The sequence below is a fragment of the Orcinus orca genome, chromosome 3 (genome assembly GCF_937001465.1).
Source record: "Orcinus orca chromosome 3, mOrcOrc1.1, whole genome shotgun sequence".
NCBI classification, from domain to species: domain Eukaryota; kingdom Metazoa; phylum Chordata; class Mammalia; order Artiodactyla; family Delphinidae; genus Orcinus; species Orcinus orca.
This window is the reverse complement of record NC_064561.1, coordinates 23966891-23984022: the sequence shown is the minus strand read 5'-3', so window position 1 is coordinate 23984022 and position 17132 is coordinate 23966891. Positions and strand designations below refer to the sequence as shown.

At 49.4% G+C, this 17132-nt stretch overlaps 1 protein-coding gene across 2 annotated transcripts in view; it reads left to right on the top strand.

Moving 5' to 3' along the window:
* The first annotated feature begins 674 nt into the window (after window positions 1-674).
* Window positions 675-17132, top strand: part of CPLX2 (complexin 2) — an 80701-nt gene continuing 64243 nt past the window's right edge. Inside the window, exons 1-2 of one of the 2 annotated variants that reach the window (XM_004272021.3) lie at window positions 675-899; window positions 11174-11254. The gene's annotated coding sequence lies outside the window, so the exon portion shown is untranslated. The remainder of the gene's footprint in view (window positions 900-11173; window positions 11255-17132) is intronic. The other variant, XM_033432107.2, reaches the window with a different exon arrangement.

Genomic DNA, 17132 nt, shown 5'->3' with positions numbered 1-17132 from the left:
ACAATGTGACAAGTAGTCTAGTAAAGGAATTTAGAGGCTGAGGGAGCTTAGAAAAGAGAGTGATTGTGCCTTAAGGGATTAGGGAAATTTTCATTGAAAATGAAGACACTTTTACTTGCAAATAAAGCATAAGTAGTAAGGGGGAAGAATGTTCCAGCCCAAAGGAGCAGCAGGTGCTAAGGCACTGGGGCGCGCCTGTTCAGAAGGAGTGGTCATCTGTCCTGATGGGAACACAGCTGGAGAGGAGGCCCTGGGTCTTCCTGGTAAAGGATCTTTAAATGGCACACCAAAGAGCTTGCATTTTATTATAGATACACGATATATATGGAAGGTTTAGAAAGCTCTCTCTAGGGAATGATAGATGATGGACTGGAGTTTTAGGTACTAGAGGCAGTTGGACCACTGAGTGGAGTTTGCAACAGAGCAGGTACAAGATATGCATTTGGTCACTGGTCACAGAAATGGAGAGGGAGGGAGAGATATTTCCAAGGCAGGATGCCCTTTGTCCCTTAAGTAACAGGACCCTGTTAGTCCCCAAACTTCAGGGCAGAAATGACTGTATGGGGAATTCCCCCATGCCTGCTCTTGGTTTCATACACCTCTGCTGGCGCCCTCTCTCGTCCCCGTCGCCAGCCCCCGCCTCCTTTTTCAGGAAGCTTGGGTCTCCCTGGGAGCGGGTCTGCCCTTGGGGAAGGCCTCTCGGGTCTGTGCCCTGCAGCCCGACTGACATTCGGGTCGGATCGAAGAGGGGCTCGGCGGCCCCTGCGTGCACTTGTGCTAGCCCGGGCAGGAGGGAGCGCCTCTGCGGAGAAGCCCAGGAAGTGGGGGAGGGAGAGACGTGCCAGAATCTCGGTGCCGGGCGCCCTGGTCGGCCGCGGAGGAGCTGCAGCCTCCAACAGGTTCGTAGAACGCGCGCTCGCTCTCTGTCGCTGAGCCGCCACCGCCTCCGCTGGAGCAGGTTCGCCGGAGGGACCCTAGCCATAGGCCCCCGCGCTGCGGAGCTCCCTGAGGGCGGCTTCCTCCGCCCTCCTTCCTTCTCCCAGTAGCTCTCAGCTGCCGCCGGCTCTTCCGGGGCGAGGAGGAGGGAACCCCAGGCTCCGTATCTCTTCAGCACCGCCTCAGGGACAGCTCCCGCTCCCAGCGTGGCACCCTCCCCGGGTCAGCACTTGCACAGGCGGACAGCGGCCGCCCGGGCAGTTCCTCTCCTCTTTCGGTTCTGGTTCAGTACCACGGCAGCGGAGGACAGTCCCTGGCCCCCTCTGGCTCCGCTCCCCGCGGCAGCACCGCGGCGGCGGACAGGTCTTTCCGGGCTCCGGCTTCCCAGCGAGCCGCGAACAAAGACAAGGGGCTGGAGCCTCCCGCGCTCCTTGGGAGTGGGTGGTTGACTCGATGGGGGGATTTCGACTTCCCCCAGAGCAGTGTCAGGGGCGAGCTGGGGAGGAGGGGCCTAGTCACATTCGCGCGTCTCTGGCTTAGGTCTGCAGTTCACCAAGGCCTGGCCGTGCAATGGCGGGTCCCAGCTGGAAGTCGAAAAGAGGGTGGGAGGGGAGACAGGCACGGAAGGGTCCCGGGCTGCAGCTGGGCAGGCTAGGCCTAGGCTAGGAGGAAGGAGTGCGCCGCCCCCTTTTTCCTCCAAGCCCCCACCCCTAGCTCAGGACCACGGACTTCCTTCGGAGAACCTAACACAGATGCCTGAGGCTGGCAGCTGCAATCACTGACTCTGGCTGTCCCCGGAACATCCCTAGAAAGTGTGAGCCTGAGTTTCCGTGGGGGGAGGGGGCCGAGAAACCGCGGGGAAGCCTCACGAAGCCGGCAGCTACAATACTCCCCCTCCCTCCTGCCTAGGGTTCCGCCCCCACCTCCAGAGTGAAACCCGCAGGGAAGGAAGGGAGAAGGAGGGGACCTGGACAACAGGTTGTGAACACGGCTGGGCTCTGGGATGTTGCAAGTAGCAAGCGAAGAGGTTGAGAAGCTGGGAGGTTCCCAAACAGGGAGGCCAGTTCAGAGGTAGGAGACCAAACGTGGAAAGAGGAAACGTTTTCTCTGCTAGCTGAAGCTGGGAGGGCCCTTGGATCACGTGATCCTCTCGCTCACTGATGGTCTCACCGGGAGATGGGAAGACTGAGCTTAGGGGGCAGAGGTAATTTGCCCAAGGTCACTCAGCAATTTAGCAGCAGAATTGAGCCTGAAGTTCAGGCTCCCAAAACCCTGGACCTGTTATGTAAGATTCATAGATAAGTCTTTAAAATCCCAGATGCGCAGAGAAGTGCAGAGTAGTTTCAGTTCTGAGTCCAAATCTCAGCTCTGTCACTTACTGGCATGTGACCTTGGGAGAGCGACCTTCTGAGAAGACAGGTTAATAGTATCCACTTGCAGTGAGGATTTAACGAAATACCTATGTAATGCAATTAGGGTAGTACCTGGCAAATAATAAGTGCTCAAAAGTAATAGCTACCGTTCCTGTTATTATTCTCTCTGTAAACATGTTCTGAGGACTCTTATGTGCACTGGCTGTGAACTGGGGAGATAGAGAAGTGTCCTGAAAAGGACACAGACCAGCACAGGAAGCAGAAAGGAAAACAACTGCAATATGATGTGATACGTGCTATAATCAAGGTGAGTACACAAGGCTCTGAGATCACAGAGGCAGGAGTGATGAACAGTGAGGGAAGGAGGAATACTACCTTGGACAGATGGAACTGTGTGTAAAGGCCTAGAAGTGTGAAATCACAGCCACCAGGGTGATATCACTGTGCCAGAGGGTCCTCAGGGTGGGGACTATGAAATGAGAGTGGAGAGAAAGCTGGAGTCAGTCTCCAAAGGGCCTTTTGTGATTAAATATTTCAAACACGTTTTTTAAAATAGAAAGAATAGTATAATAAAACCCTATGTACCCATCATTCAGCTTCAACAGTTGGCCAATTCTGTTTCATCTATACTCACTCTCATCACACATACACGTACACACACACAGAGAGACTTATTTTGAAGCAAACCCAAGACATCGTATCATTTCATGCAAAAGGATTTTTAGCATCAATAACAACCTCTGCCATTCGAATGCCATTCCACCTTGGAAGTCACTAACTCAAATCATGACTTTCTCTCTTCAGTATGTTCTGAACATTCCTGTCCTTAGCAGAAAGTTTTGAGAGAGGCCACACTACGGCGATAAGCCACATGCATTAGAGAAACTATTTCAGAAAAAGCAAAGGGTACGTCAATCCTCAACAGATTTTACCAAGCCAGAATGATCTCCACTGCCTACACTGTGGTTAGAGGCCAGTGACTAGTGGCAAGGCTGATCAAAAGACAGATTGAGCCCCATACAGAAAAAGAAAACTAATCTGCATCATAAGCTCAGGAATATAGAAAGTGTGAAGTCATGGGAATCAATGATTTGGAAATCATCCAACCCAACAGCTACATTTTACAGATGAGGGAGACAAGGGTCAGAGATGGGGAGGAACGTATCCAAATGTCCACAGGACCAAGACAGAGTCAAGACTTTGAACTTATAATCAACTGTTCTATTCAGGTCACCATTTTGCCTGGAAGATTAAATGTTAGACTTTCTCAGCCCCTGCACTTGGGATGCCATTTCCTTCCCCATCTCAAAGAAGCTGGAAGGAAGAGACAAAAGTGGTTCTCAAGAGGATGACGATGTGTGGAAGTAGGTCTCTGAGGTACCCTGACAAATTTCCCTTCTATATCCTTTTGCAGAAAGTTGAGGACGGTGGTACCTCTCTTCTGGCTGCTTCACATTAGCAATGGATCTGCAGTCAGACACCTAGACCTTATTTCTGAGCATTTTTGTCCATCCTGCTTGCTTTAACCAGAAGCACGTGAAGCCTTTCTTTTCCCATTTGCCCTGGATTTGGCTACACGTCCTTCTAGGCTACAGACTGCCACTCCTTTGAGGTGTTAAATGAGGCCCAGGCCCTGGCAGGACTCGGAGCTCTTGCACCATCCTGGAGCGTGATGTATCTCTTGTTACTAATGAAATGTGATGGCCGTGACGGGCGTGTGTGCTCCCATTGGGCTCTGGGCACTTCTCAAGTCAGCATTTTTGCTTTTCAGGGATATCCCTGCCTGCAAAGTGGTGAGGACAATATCTAACAAGTTTCACTGAGTCTTAGGGGGACAAATTCAAACGTGTGTAAGAAGTTCTAAGCATCCCTGATAAAGAGAAGTCACTGAAGTCAGTAGAGAATAGTCAATAAAATTGCTTTATTTCTGAGAGTATGATTGCAGGTAAGACATAGGAAGGTGATAAAGGTAGTGAATTTCAGCTTGTGAAATTCTCTCAGCTTTTAGCCTGAGATGAGACCAATTTAGATAAATTATATTATATTATCTGGGCTTAGTCGAATTGTAGGATCCCAAAGGGACCTTGGAGAGCAATGTAATCTTCCTTCAACACGTACTCATTGAGTGGCTATGATGTCAGGTACTGTTCCAGGTGCTGAACAAGACACTCCAGACCCCTGCTCTCATGGGGTTTACAGACTTGCAGTAGACACTGTCCTTAACAACAATTAAAAGGTAAATATGAAAACATTTAAGTAAACAAACAAACAATAGGGGAAGTCTGTCTGCAATGGTGACATGGAACTGAGGTCCAAATTACAAAAAGTCAGTCACGTGTGGATGTGGGGTGAACATTCCAGGCAGAGGAAATAGCTTTGGCGGAGGCGCTATTGGCTATTAAGAGCCTGGACAGTTTGGGGACAGAGAGGAGGCCAGTGTGACTGGAGCAGAGTGAGTGAGGAGAGTGGCAGCAGACGAGGGCGAGGAGAAGGCAGGGACCAGACCATGAAAGGCTTCTAAATGCAATGGAGTGTCACTGGATGGGTTAATTAAGCAGGTTTGATTTTACAACTGCCTCTGGTTGCTGAATGGAGAGCGGATGATATGGGGATGCTGGGCTGGGCAAGAGCGGATAGGAAGTGTGAATTGCAGCCTCCCCCACTGAGGTGTTCATCATCCAGCAGAGAAGACAATACCCAAACCAGAACAACAGTATTCCACGGGAAGGGCTGCTGTGGGGAGACATGTGCAAGGCATTCTGGGAACCAAGAGACAAGAAGAGTTCATTCAGCCTGGGAGGCATGAGGGAAGGCTTCCTGGAAGTGGGCAATGGCTGTTGAATTGTATCTAGAAAAGGAGAGTAGTAGGGCTGGTGTCCAACCCAGACAGAGAGGTAACATAGCAGCAGTGGAGTGCATGGAATGAGAGCCCGGCTGCCTGTGTCCAAATCCCAGCCGGACCATTTAGCAGCTGCGAGCACTTAAGCAAGTTACCTACCTCTCTGTCTCAATGTCCTCATCTTTAAAATGGAGATGTTGAGAATCACAACACATTTCAAGGTGTTTCTGTGAGGATTCAACAACTGAAAATCTGTGAAGCATTTAGACAGCGCCTGGCACTTAGAAAGTGACAAATGAGTGTTGTTTAAATAAAAATGGAACAGAATGGGGGTGGGGGAGCAGGGAGCATGTGCTGAGGAAGGTAGACTAGAGTCCAGCACTGAGGCGCCTTGAAGATCAGGCCAGAGATACCCATCTTGCTTTTTTTTTTGCAACAAGGGGCCATCAAAGGCTCTTAAGCATGGGGATTAGGGGTAGTGAATAAGCTAAACCCCAAAGGCCCAGAGAGAATAAGGACCTACTCAGAGTCACACAGCCAGTTACTGGACACCGTCATCTGTCTCCCCTACAGATCCATTATGGTAGGAGGGCAAGGGCAGTATGTATTTTGTTCCCCCGTTGCAGCCTCGGGGTTAGAAGAATGCCTAGGATATTCTCAGTAAATATTTATGGAGGCATTGCTGAATCAAGGACTGAATAAGTCAGGGAAAGTCAGAATCCTTGAATATACTCAAGAAGGTCAGTGCATTTTGGGCAGCGGAGAAACTGCTCTCAGGAAAATAGATCAAATTCCTGGAGCTGTTGACTGGGGACCTTCCAAACCCTAGCTTCTCCCTCCTGTGACAGAGACACTGCCGCCCACGCTCCCCCAGGTACCCCCTCAAGCAGCGGCGAGCATTGCTGCGTAGGGTTCAGAAGTTAATCTTGGTAAAGTGCCTGGAAGATGAGAACTGTTCCCCAGACATTCAGCGTGGTAATTGCCGGTGAGAAGAAAATGTATGTCTCCATGGGCAAGAGGCAGGACTTTGTGTTCCACAAAAACCAGCCATTAGAATTCCTGTCTCTGACTTGTCAGATTGCTGGGACGGCCGGGCGGGCAAGTAGGGTCTTGCTGTTCAAGCAGCAGATGACAAGAGACTCAGAGGCGCTCAGATCCAGCTCTCACGTTGCTGACCGCCTACTCCGAGCCAGGCCTGGGACCAGGCGCTTCTCCAAATTGGAGAGAATCCTATAGCCCCAGCACTTCCAAGCTGGGTGATTTTGGGCAAATCCCTGCATTTTCTGAGCTTCAAGTTCATCAGATATAAAATGGGGGTAATACAGCCGGCCCGCCTGGGTCATTTTCTTTTGATTCTGACACTGTGGGGTTCGGGTTGTTACCTCGTTTCACAAATGTGGAAACTGAAGCTCAGGGTATGGCTCACTGATCCCTCAATACTCACGGAGCACCTATGATGGGCCAGTAACTGTTGCAGGAGCTGGAGAGACAATGAAGAAAAAGATAGACAAGATACAGTCCCATCTCTTGCAGAGCTCACATTCTAGTGGGGAGACAGGAAACAGGCGAGTAAACCAATATAATTCCACCAAGTTATATAAGCGCTAGGAAGGAAATAAAAGAGGAAGTGTGCTAAGGAGGGTCGGGGATACTTACATAAGGCAGGCAGGGGAGACTTGAAGGAAGGGGCATTGAAGCTGACATCTGGATGGGGAGAAGCAGCTGGCCATGAAACACATGTCCAGGCAGAAAGTGCAAAGGTCCTGGAGTAGGAATAAGCCTGACGAGGTCACAGAACAGAACCCTAGTCAGTGAGGGGGAGGGTGGTAGAGAAGAGGACAGAGAGGTTGACCAGGGCCAGAGCAGACAGGGCCTTGAAGAATCATTGAAACAGAGGGGTGACGGAATCTAAATTCTGAGTCACTTCCCTCCATCACCCCACCAGTAAGGGACCTGATGTGGCAAAGCGCACAACAGAGTGATCTCCTGGACCCCTTCAGGCCCGCAGTCCCTGCTGCCATCTCCAGAGCAGGTCAGCCAACGGGCAAGCAAAGTGATGGATTCCCCCGCTGGGAAATAAATCCATCAGCTGGCTGGCTGTCGGGTGGGCACCACAGTGCCTCGCAGGCAGCATCCTAATGCCACGAGGCAGGAGAGGGAGGGAGAAGATACAGGGCCGGCCAAGAGGAAAATCCCAAGATGGAGAGAAGAGATCCTGATGTGGTCACCTCGTTAAATTTTAAACGGTCAAGTTTTGAAGCCAGGGAGTCTGGCTGAGCTCCTTCCATACATAACCATGTAGGCCCTCCCTTTATCTGGAAAATGGGAAGAATAATAATAGCAAGTATGCTAATGATTGTTGTGAAGATCATTGTCGTGCTGAAGATCAGCACGGTGCTTGGCACACAGTAGGTGTTCACTAAATGCTTGTTGCTGGTGGTGGGAGGGGGAGGAAAGTGGGGTTCCATATGTCATTACTGCGCACAGCTCATGTGATGAAATAGGTAACATTTGTATAGCTCTTTGCCATTTACAAAGTACTTTCAGTCATACCATTTCACCTGACTCTCAACCCTTTGGGTGAGATAGCATAAGATTTATTTACTTTACAGAGGAAAATAATCTAGGCTCAGAACTGTGCAGTGACTTGTCCAAGTAAGCCAGGATTTAAATCCCTGGAGTCTAACACTGAAATCCATGCCAGCAACAGAGCATCCAACCAAAAACCATGGAAAAGATTAAAAACTAGAATAACTGGAATAAGACAATATTAGACTCTAGAGATGGTGCTGTCCAATCTCTTTATTTTACCAAAGGGAAAACTAAGGCCCGGGGAAGGGAAGAGCCTTGACCAAGGTCACTCCGACAGAGCACCAGCCCTGGGGTCAGAACCCAGCTCACAAGGTTCCCAGTCCAGGGTCCTGTCCAGTATCCAGACCCACGTCCCTCATCTGATAGGCCTGTCTCCACCTCATCAACCCAAGGGTGCCGGCGGCCAGGGGTGCAGGGCTCGTTCCCTGGGCAGGTCTAGTGGACAGGAGGTGTCCCACCTCCTCCTTCCACTCCAGCCCAATCAGAGGACGAGAGTGCAGAGGCTGCAGTTGCCAGGGTGAAGCCTGCAAGGTTGCTAGGACAGAGTTTGGGAGCAGTCAGGTGGCAGAGGAGGGCTCAGCTGGGGCTGGGGCTGGGCCAGAGACCAAGACCTGACAGTGCTCTTCTTGGAGCTGGGGGAGGACCCCTAACTCTACAGGGTGGGTCAGCCAAAGGCGAGGTTGACTCTCAACAGACAGCCCCTCATCTCTGCCCTCGACACACCACCCAAGCCAGGAGACCAGGTCGTTTCTCCCTGTATCCTGTAGCTCATCAAACACAAGTCCTGCTGCTTCCTCCTCCCATGCCCCTTAACCCCGTCAGCTCTGGCTCCAGAAGGAGCTCTCTAGAGCACAATGCCAAGCCCTGCAGTGCCCTCCATCACCCTTGGGGTGAAGCCCACACCCTGCTAAATTTAGACCCTGAAACTGGTCCCAACAAACACCCAGCCTCATCTCTTTCCCCAAGGCTCTGGCCAAACCTAATCCTCCGAATGCCTGGGTACACCATGCTCACTCCACGCCTTTGCAGATGCTGTTCCCTCTGCCTGGGAGACCCGTCCTGTTCCGCTGTCCTCTAAGCCTCAGCTCCAGACTCACCCTCTCAGAGAAGCCCACCCTGCTGCCTCCTGGCAGTGAGGCACCTCTGGCCAACCCACCTGAAGGTGGGTGTCACATCAGATTTTAACTATCCACTTTCCTGTTTGCATCCCCATTAGGCTAAGAGGTTTTTACATCTCACTCCTAGACTTAACCCATGTTACAACTGTGCAAAATCAAGACTTCTCGGAGCCTCCGTGCCCTCCTCTGTGTGATGGGGATTATGACCCTGGCCTTGCCAGGCTAATGGAGTATTAGAGATTTTGGATGTGAAGAGCTTAACACAACACAAGTACACTGAAACTGCTGTCACTGTGCTGTTGTTTACGTCAATACCACTAGCGCCAGCACAAAGGGCTCACTTGTAAACGTCTGCCACATGGGTCCCTCACCTGCTCAGTGAGAATCATCACCACGGCTTGAAAGGGCTCTAGAAAGAGCAAAGCCCCTTTCAAGTGTAAGCATAATAATTCTGATAGTTAACACTCTTGATTCCCACAAGCCCCTAGACCTGTGTCATTCCGACATGCTCATTCGCTGAACAAAATTTATTAAGTACCTACTATGTGCCAGGCAACATGCTAGCTCTTTGGGACTCAGCAGTAGGTAGACACGAAATACTTAATTGCAACATCTACCTTTCTTTCCTTGCCTTTTTCTTTTTCTTTGAAGTATAGTTGATTTACAATGTTGTGTTAATTTCTGCTGTACAGCAAAGTGACTCAGTTATACACATATATACATTCCTTTTTATATTCTTTTCCATCATGATTTATCCCAGGAGACTGGATAGAGTTCCCTGTGCTCTACAGTAGGACCTTGTTGTTTATCCATTCTAAATGAAAGAGTTTGCATCTACTAACCCCAAACTGCCAGTGAAGGTCAGCCTCCTGACTCAGTACGCAGGCCCTTGCCTGAGCCCAGGGAGGCTGCCGTTTGCTCAGAGATGTTCCTGGTAGCCAGCAGGCTCCACCTGCATACCACCTGCATACCCTCTTCCTCTCCACCTTCCCCGCATTGCCAGTCTGGAAACAGTAACTGCCCTGTTTCCAATCCAGTTGCTAGCTTTAAATTCAAATACTGTCAGCTCCCTCAGAGCAGGGAGCACACCTGCCCTTTTCACTGCTGTGTCACCAGCATTTAGGACGTGGCCTGGCACAGTCATTCAGCCTCTTATGTACTCATTCATTCACTCACTCAACAGATATTTATCAAGTCCCGCTAAGTGCCAGACTCCGGGGAACCAGCCGTGGAGCCCTGCCTCGCTGAGGGATTGGGGGGCGGAGCAGAAGACCACCAGTCATGTAAAGGGCTTTGAGTCAGCTGATCTCTTGGAATCCCTGACCTGGGGCAAAGCCCCAGGCCCCACCTCCACCTCGTGAGTCACGGTGAGCATGGTTATGGAAGGAAGAGAAAATACTGGAGGCGGAGGTGACAGGTGGTGCTCAGGTCCCCGAGCAAACATTGCAGGTCCCTGCAGTTTCTGAGGCCTTGGCGTCCAGCCAGGAGAGGAGCTGACTGCAGCAGGGTAGAAAGGTGGGGCTGTGGGTGCTCATCTGTCTCCACACTCAGCCCCGTGGGAAACTGAGAAGATCATTTCCCCTCTCGGCACTTGTGTTCTCATCTATAAAATGCGAGTGAAACATTGACCTCATTCTTCCTAACTGTGTGAAAGCAAATGGGGCAAATTTGTCGAGCGCTGCTCGGTCGACAAATATTTACTGGGTACCTGTTGCCTTTTCCACAATGCTTGGTGCCTCCTAGGAGAAAGCAGAGGACGGTAACTAGGATTTGAGAGGCTACCATATAATAGAAATCTTCACAGACATCATCTTATTTAACACCACCGCCAATAATAATAACACGCACTAAGATGGTGCTTAATTATGACACTGATGCTGTTAGCAGCCCCATTTTATACATGAGGCAATTGAGGCTCAGAGAAATGTAATGGATTTCCCCAAAACAAAAATTCAAACCCAGATATGACTGACAGTAAATCCCATCCATTGACACCAGTCAGAGATCACAGTTAAGCCAGAAAACAGTGTGGTCAGTGGTACCATAGAAGCATTGCCTGAACCAGTGACCAAGATTGGCAACTGCCGTCAGGAGTAGGTGAGGGGGGCCCAGGGGTTGGGTCTCATGCCAAGCAGGGCCCCACCCTGCCCAGCCCTTTGCTGGAATCCAGAGGATCAGTGTGGCCTCAACAGAGTCAAGGGCATGCCCTCAGGGAACAGAGTTGCGGGCATGCCCTCAGGGGGTCTGGGGTTCAGGAAGCCACTCCCCCCACAGCTCTCTCCCCTCAGCCCTTAACACCCTCTCTCCTCCCCCAGGAAGTTGTGCGTCTCTGGCATGCTACCTGCTCTGCTCAGTAACTGAAGTCTCCCCCATCAGAGCTCGGCCAGGAAGCAAAGGTAAGGGTACCACCCACGGTCACACCCATGGGCAGTGTTCAGAGTGCCCCTCACTCCTGGGGAAGGGGGCCATGATATCACTTCCCCTTTGCAGTCGCCAAGAGTACTCCTAAGTGGGAATGAGAAGGGTCAATCTAGCAACTTGTTAGAACGGCGTTAGCTTGTGTTACAACAAACCCTTCCCTGTGCATGCTACCTTATTCAGTGATGCTCCCCAAAAGACCTGAGGGATGGATCCCCAGTTTACTGATGAGGAAACTGAAGCACAGAGAGGGGAAACAACTTGCCCGAAGACATACAGCTGGAAGGTGGATAAGCCTGAATTCCAACCCACTTTTTCTTGTCTCTATCCCCGAGTGGTCTATGCACATTGTAGGTGGTTGGTATTTGTTAGATGAACGAATGAGTGAATTAATGAATTGCCCGAGATCAATGGCAGGGCAGAGCAGGGCTGGAAACTCGCTTTCCTCTCGCTCCCAGTTCCTATGTTTTTCTGCTGAGCTGTGGCTTTCTGCGTTGATGAGGTCAACACTCCCTTCTGCACCCCTACCCCAGGATCTCAAGCATCTCACGTGTGATGTTCATTACCCCCCCCCCCAACCCGCTGCAGACAAAAAGATGAAAGGTGGACCAGTCAGCCTTGGTTACTCTTCTAGGTGGCCCCCAAGCTTGGATCACACCCAGCATCCCTCATCCATCCACATCGCCTCTTCCCCACCACCCACTACCAGTAATCCAACGTGCATAGTTGTAAACTTGTTTCTTTAAATAAACAGTCTTGAGTTTCATACCAAATAGTCTTTTAAGAGGAGGAACGTCTCCAGGCCACCTCGTATTTAGCATACAGTGAGCCACATATTTGCACAGAGAGAGTGTGTGTGGATATAGAGATCGCCCGATCGCTATAGATATCGTTGCTCATCCAGATGGGAGCTATTTATGATGCTGAGTCACTTGCAGAGAATGCCACTGAGGGATTCCAGGCTGGGCTCAGAGCCCCAGCACCACAGACCTCATGGCTGTTTGCCTCATCCTCACCGTTCACAAATAAGAGAGACAGAGAGAGAGAGTGGTCTCCCATCACAGTGCAGGGACAGAAGGAGATATTTTGGCCACAGTATATGAAGACTTTCTCATAATCAGGTCCTATTTCAAGGATGTCCTTCATCCAGAACACCGCACCCTTTAAGATCATCTAGTCCAATTTCTCCATTGTATAGGAGCAAAAACTGAGATCCAGAGAGGGAAGGAAGTTGCTTAGTGTCACACACAGGTCAATAGCAGATCTGGTCCCAGAGCTCAAATTTTCTGACGGCTATCTGGGGCTCTCTCCCAACCCCCAGCAACCTTCTTTAGCTTCTCTCCAGTGTCATGCCATTTCAGCCCCTCAGGAGCTTCTGTTCTTGGAGACACTCTTGTTCTTTACTGTTCTTTACAGAAGCTCTTGTTCAGGAGCTTCTGTAAACTTGGAGCTGTCCCTGAGCACTACCTTCCCTGGGCTCCTCTAGGAGCCGAGCTGAGTCTGGCTTGTTTGGGTATCCCCCATGCTTAATGCAGGACCTGCACACACTAGGTTCTCAAAGCTTGTGCACTGGGTGTTATATAAAACCAAACACAGTACCAATTCCTGGGGAACCCTAGTTCTCCATTTGAAAAAGCACCCATTTATCTCCACCCTCTCTTTCTTTTCTCTAAGCCAGTTCTCTATCCATGCAAAAATAGACTCCCTCCCACTCACCACCCATCCCTGCCCAATTCTATAATGAATCAATTTTATTAACAGGCTTTGGGATGGAAACTTAACAAAGGCTTTTTGTGAAAGTCACCCTTTATCTCTGTATATAGTTCACTTCTGAAAGAATTCTGCTAAACTGGTCAAATGGGATTTCGCCTTACATAAAATATTCATTAACCTACTCTTTCCCTCCCTATAGAATGCGTTTGTTAAAGTGATCTCTATCCATTATGATGGATAGAGATATGGATGTTATTATCCATCTTTATCCATTATTATGGTGATCTCTATCCATTATTATGGATCCTATTCAGTTGTTCTAAGAGACAGTGGGATGAGATGGAAGGGGCCTGGGCTTTGGAATTAGCACTGGGTTACATCCTAGCTGACCTCTTAATAGTTCTTCATCCACAGTGATTGCCGTGAGAATTGAATGATACAATGTCTGTAAGGTATCTTGCACATATAAGTGCTCAATATACGTTTGTGAATGAATGAATTACTCAGGACCCTTGTGACTCATCATATCCTGAAGGGTGAGAGACCAACTAATGCTGCAGTCTGAAGTCTTGAAGTCAGAGAAGTTCAGGAGAGTAGTTTGAGAAGTCTTGTGAAACAGACCCCAGGGAGTAAGCTGCTGTCTCCAGGCCAGAAAGGGATGCTCTTTCTGTGGTCCCTTGTGGAAGGGATTCCCTCAGCTCGAGGAGAATGTGAGAGTTAAATCTAGGTTCCAAATAGAAAACCCCTTGAGAATAAATGTTGTGCCTTGTTAATTGTCAGATTCTAACTTTACCCAAACCAGAGCCTGGCTCAGGTAGTAAGGAATAGACAAAGAGATATGCAGTAAGTATGCATTGAGTTGGGTTGAGTTGAGCTGAGTAGAACTGACTTGTTGACTTGAATTAACTTGAGTTGTTTTGAGTTTACTAATGGACCCAACTCTAGGGTCTACCAAGGGAGAAGCTTCCTAGACCTCAAGCTTAAATTAGACCTGGTCCCACAGCACAGGGGAGACCCTCGTGATGTTCTGGGGACATTCAGAGCCTTCCAAAGATGAAGGCGTCTCAGAGAGGACCAGGACCATAACCAAGACTGAGAGAAAAGGGTAGCAGTCTTGACTTGGTCAGGGGGCACCACAAGGCTGAACGTCCTTTAGGAATCTTTAAAACTTACTGGAGCTGTGTGGGGATCTTTCCATATTTTTAGGACAACAGATTCTTCTCTTCCGGGCAAACAAAGGACCTTTGGGGGTACCCACTTCAGTGGGAGATGGCCTCTAGCTTTGAGGGGGTCAAATAAACTCCACCATGAGGGGAGAAGGCAGGCAGAGGCCAGGAGTTAGGCAGAGCCCCATACTGCAGGTGCTAGCACAGTCATAAACTGGTCCTCCTGTTGGAGTGAGGGCTTGGGGGTCTGAGTGAGGTATGCTTCTAACTCTAGATTTTCATCAGGTAGTGGTTGCTAAAGGGAACAGTGATCCAGGAACCATAGTGGGGAATCAGACAAGACCTGTGGCATCACAATATTGAGGTCAGTCAGCACCGCTGGGGCTCACTTTGCTGGCTCCATCTCAGTCACTTCCCATCACAGGATACAACCAGGCATCTGAAAGAAAAAAGAACGGAGGGTTTAAATGAGATTCAGGTGAGCAGTGGCTGCTCAAACCTTTATTGTATTCATCTGTGTCTGTGTGTATCCCTCTCCCACACAAGCTTGGGAACCCATCAGAGGCACAACATCTATTCTTCTCAGTCCTCCCTGTGCCAAAAACTCTGGGTACAGGTTAGACATCAGTGTTCAGTGAATGAATAATTAGGTCAGAGTAAGGCTTACAATGCCAGTGGAAGATTTCAAGAGGGAAAGATGGAAAATTTCAAGATTTCAAGGTGGCAAAAGTCCAAAGTAAGGATGTCTAGCCAGAGAAGATAGCATAGATTCAAAACCTGCCCCTCAGCAGTGTGGCTGCAGGGAAAATTGGACTAAATGGAGTCAAGACAGGGTGGTGGAGTGCAGGCTTAAAATAATGTTCCCCGGAGACCCAGACTCCTGAGACAGGCTCTCAGGGGCCATCGTGGGATGAGTTTGAGCAAGAGAAGTTCCCCCAAAACAACCCCATTTAAATTTAAAAGTTGCAATTTTATCTCTTTTATATATTGGATTTCCACACACATTTTCATGTTTAAAGAAATCTTTGGATTGAAAAAATGCATCTGGAAAGCACTAGTGTTGAAATAGCCTAGGCATCTGGAGTTAGGCGGTCTGCATTCAAATCTCAGCCCCAAGGCTTTCCACCTATGGGACTTCAGGAGGGACCCCTTTGAGCTTCCACATTCTTATCTATAGACCATCCTTCCAGCGATGTGTGAGCATTAACTAAGATGCTACAGTATTTCCCAAAGGCTGGCGTGTGTGTGATTGATGGCGTGCACAGTGGTTTTAGGTGGTATACGGATGAACATTTATTATTTGAATAGCTCACAATTGATGCATGTTAGAAAAACACAAGCAGCACATTAGACTCCATGATTTATGGAAATAATATAGCTTTTCCTTTTAAAATAAAATTCTGTGCTTTTTGAAAGGCAAATTGATTTAAAGAAAAACACTAAGTAAATGAATAGTACTAATACAGCCGAAATCATGAAGGTGGTACATGAATGACCGAAATGTGGGAAAAACTGAGATAACCTGTGTAAAACACGTCTCACACTGTCTGTCCTTTAGGAAGGGCTCAGAAAGTTTCGTTCTTGTACCCTTCTCTCCATCTTAACTTGCTGGGATGGCTGAGCCTAGAATCAAGCTCATCCCCTGCGGCAAAGTAGAGGCCCAGGCCTGGTCAGTCTGGAATACGGTGTGTGGTGGGTATGGGGCAGGCAGCAGTGGTCAGTTTGGGGCAGACAGCAGCGCTCAAGGCCAGGAGGGGAGCAGTGGTCAGGTCCTGGCAGCCAGCTGTCCACAGGATCTTGAAGCAGGCAGAGGCTGCTGAAGCAGCATCCGCAGGCATCAGCCATGAGTGGTCCATGAGATCACTTTGAAGAGCTATTCGGGAACAAGTCAAATACCACTGGGAGAGAGTTACTTCCTTTTTTGGTTGATTCCATCAAGGAGAAAGTCTCAGTTGGAGGTTAGCATCTCCTTGAGGACTCTCTAATACTTGCTGCTCTTCCTTTTCAATACAGAAGCCCAGCCTTCAGTTGGCAAGAGTATCTAGCTAAAAATGAATAACAATGTTGTATTTTCCATGTATTTATTTATTTATTTTTGCGGTATGCGGGCCTCTCACTGTTGTGGCCTCTCCCGTTGTGGAGCACAGGCTCCGGACGCGCAGGTTCAGCGGCCATGGCTCACGGGCCCAGCCGCTCTGCGGCATGTGGGATCTTCCCGGACCGGGGCACGAACCCGTGTCCCCTGCGTCGGCAGGCAGACTCTCAACCACTACGGCACCAGGGAAGCCTTCCATGTATTTATTTTTACCATTACCTTCCATGTATAGAACACGATACAGGTGTCCTGTTCATGAGAATGATTTCATGTTCCCTTTTCAAATATATGTATTAAAGATTAAAAAGTGAGTGTGTTACTTTTGTTCAGTATAAAGTGAATAATAGTACAAGCAGGATATGTACATAGAAACAGATAAAGGTGGTCCGTGACCAAGAGGAAATCCATCCTGGCAGAGGCACAGCTATAGAGAGCCCATGCTGGGCCCACAAACAGGATGTCTCCCGACTCAGCCACAAGCTTTGGGGCAAGTTTTGTCCTGGGGAGGGCAAACAAGGCCCCATCCTAAGAAAGAGTCAGATTGCTGGGCTCCCAGACCCTGAGCTCCCAGAATGAGCTGGAGGTCCAGGGACCAGAGCAGCGACAGGCCAGCAGTCAGTATAGTCAGGCCAGAGGGTGGGTCTGGAAGGGATCCCAGGCCTCTGGTTTCCAGTGAGGTTGGGCCTGCAGAGGATGACCCAGTGGCTCCAGCAGAGAGGGAGGAAGGAGCTGAGGATGAGGAACAGGCAAGGTCTGACCCCACAGAATCTGGTGTGAACACAAACTTGTCACACCAGCCTTTGAGAGGGCCTGTGTATGAGTTAGGGTGTGTTGGTAGCAAGCAACAGAAACCAAATCTGCCCCACTCAAACAGAAGCAGGG